The sequence below is a fragment of the Dendrobium catenatum genome, unplaced genomic scaffold, assembly GCF_001605985.2.
Source record: "Dendrobium catenatum unplaced genomic scaffold, ASM160598v2 fragScaff_scaffold_160, whole genome shotgun sequence".
In the NCBI taxonomy this organism is placed as follows: Eukaryota; Viridiplantae; Streptophyta; class Magnoliopsida; order Asparagales; family Orchidaceae; genus Dendrobium; species Dendrobium catenatum.
The window spans coordinates 4,763-8,102 of record NW_021318622.1 but is presented as its reverse complement, the minus strand read 5'-3'; positions in this window follow the sequence as shown (position 1 = coordinate 8,102).

Below are 3,340 nucleotides of genomic sequence, written 5' to 3'. Positions count from 1 at the left end.
ATATACATATATATATATATATATATATATATATGGGCCCGAATCATTACATACCTGCCCTCAAATCCTATATATATCCCGCTCAGGTCGCTATAGTCGTGTCCCCAATCTGCGAACGGTGCCGAAGTTAAAAGCCCATATTGTTCGCAGATTAAATCAACAAAAATATAACAACATATGAATACCTCGATGATAGCCATGTTGAACGTAAATCTCAACCGAAGAGGTCAATTCCAAACATTCAAAATGTCATTCAAATGCCCATAAAATTCAAAAATTCTAAAAATACCAAAATCTAAAATATTTAAAATTGAAATCAACCATCAACTACTTCAAGTAAAATCCATCCATCCTCTGCAACAATTTATTGAGGTGAACAAATGTGAAAATTACTTTAGCTCAAAAAAAGCTAATGTCTAGTCGATAATATCATTAAGATGTATTATCAAACAATCTCATGTCAGTAAGGTGGCACGTGTCCTCTAACCGGTAGTTTTCCGCCAAATGGCACCACAGATAAAAGGTTATGATCGAGGCCCTCTGAACCGAGTGTTTTGTCACCAAATGGCATCACTAAATTACGGTCATGGCCAGAGCCAGTAAGCTCCCCAATGGCATCAAATTCTTAAGATAAAAATCAATAGGATATAATCGATAGGGCGCAAAGCCCTCTGTCAGCTAAGGTGGATTTGAATTTGTCCCCTTAGGTAAATATTCACCTCAGCTCTACAAGGTACCCTTAGGCAATGCAACCCATGGCTGCTGAAAAAAAAAATCCTTTTGTCATGTTGGGTCGACTACCTCCTCTGACTAAATAGACTAAGGACCACGATGGCCCGGAACGACAGAACCATGGGATCTTGATCGAGCTCATCATGCATACTACCCACTATCTGCTTTAAGTGCAAGATGGTGTAATTTCAAATATCAAATTTCAAATACCTAAATCAATGATGCCACTAAATGTCGGACACCGCGTATCTACGGGCATGACATATTCATCAATGACTAGCCTTAATCGAAAGTTCTCTCTTGCTAACAAAAGGGGTAATTAACTATAGGGGCTTGCGCCTATAAGATCAAAACTCAAATCATAAAGCCCTCGCAAAAAGAGGGCGAAATATCTAGGCAGTGTCTTATCTACAAGCCTAATTTGCTATCTGAAAATTTTCAAATCCCATACCTTTTTATCACACAATAAGCTTGATGCATTACTCCACTTCAACCATCCAACTTGAATTATACTAATAATACCCCCATATATTTTACCACCACTCTGGACAATAGATCCAAGATGTCTAAAACATGTATTCTTATAAATAAACTCATCGCAAAAAGTCACAATCCCCCCACTAGATGTATTATTATTAAAATTACACTCCATATATTCAATTTTAGATCTACTCAAACGAGTAGACTCTAAGATTGACCTACATAATTCAAGTTTACTTTCAACTCGCTCTCTAGTTATATCAACAAGAAGAATATCATCAACAAAAAGCAAACACCAGGGTACAACCTCTTGCAAATGTCTAATGAGAACATCCATGACTAAAGAAAAAAAAGAAATGGGCTTAAGGCTGATCCATGATGTAATCCAATTGAAATAGGAAAATACTTTGTCAAACCATTTTGTGTTTGAACACAAGTAATAGCTCCTGCATACATATCCTTAATAACTTGAATATAAGCATTATTAACCCCTTTCTTTTCTTTGTTCATTTTCTCAAAATAAGAGTCACGTGAAACATAATACCTCATCAATCGAGGAATGATCGTAGCTCTTGATTTTAAGGTTCTTATAGAAGAATGGAAAGTTTTCAATTTCATATTTTATGCGCACATTGATTAAAATAAAATATGTAAACTTGACCCAAAATTAAATAAATGTTTCTTTCTTGGTGATGATACTAATGATTTTTGCTACATATTTTAGGACATTGAAAAATTTAAAAAATAATTAAGAGAAAACATAATTTTTTAAAGAAATATTAAAATACAAAGATAGGCAAAACAATAATTTGACATCCATAAGAGTCAATTAATATTGATAAAAATAGGAAATGCCACAAAATATTCAAATCAACCTAAGTTAAGACTCCAATTGGGACAAAAGTCAAGAGATCACAAAGAATTCTAAAGCCATTATTATTCTACTCTATATTATTTACAACTTATTGGAGCAGAAAACGTGAATCTCATGAAGTTGTAAAAGTAAGGATTCATCTAAGTGGGATCTAAAAATGCAAAAAGAGATGGAATCTCTCTCAAAAACAACATCTAGACCTTGACTAAGCTATTCAACGATAAAAGTAACTAAATGAATTTGAAAAATAGAAGATGAGTGAAGCGGCAACAAAAGCTATGTATACATCTAGTAAAGTATAAGGCAGATTGGAATTTGGAATAGTACATCCTTCCGCAATTTTTCCCCATCACAGGCATTACTGAAAAATATCAACTCCAGTTCCATTCTAATAACATAAAACTTGATTGAGACACTTGAAAATAAGAATTGAAATGATGTCATGAGAGAAGAAGAATATCCAAGAAAGAAAAAACCATACTTAGAAATTTGTTGAACTACATAAATAAATGAAAATGGTATGATGCAAACAGATTTTTTCTATAAAATATATGATAGATAGGAGTCAAAAACGATACAATGCAAGATTAATAGCCAAAGGATATACTCAATCCTATGAAATTGACTATCAAGTAACATTTGCTCCTATTGCAAAAATGAATATAGTTCATATATTAATTTCTCTAGTGGCTAATCTTGGATGGTCTATACAATAAAATAATAGAAAGAACGTCTTCTTACATGGAGATGTTGAAGAAGAAGTCTATATGAATCATCCACCAGGGTTCAATAGCTTATTCACAAAGAACAAAGTATGCAAATTGAAAATGCTCTATATAGACTTAAATAGCCCTTGAGAGCATGGCTTGGTGAATTTGCAAAAGCTATGAATGAAGTTGGATACAAAGACAAGGTGATGCGGACATCCGACGGTGGACGTTAATCAAAAGAAGAGATGAAGATCGATGGCTTAGATCCCTCTATTTTATCTTAGTTTATTAATTGTATTTTTTATTTAATTATGCATTTTTTTATATTTTTACCCTTACTTAAGGGCTCTGTCTTATGTAAGCTCAACGGGCAAAGTTGTCTTTTCATTTCTTTTAAGACATATATATAGATGTCCTTGCTCTTGTATTAGATCAATGATGGATTAAAAAAAAAACTTTATGCACTCTTGTTCTTAGGGAAGAACTTTGGTGAGATCCCTATGTGAGGGAAGCGTAATATCCACCAGTCGCAGGATGTGTCCGG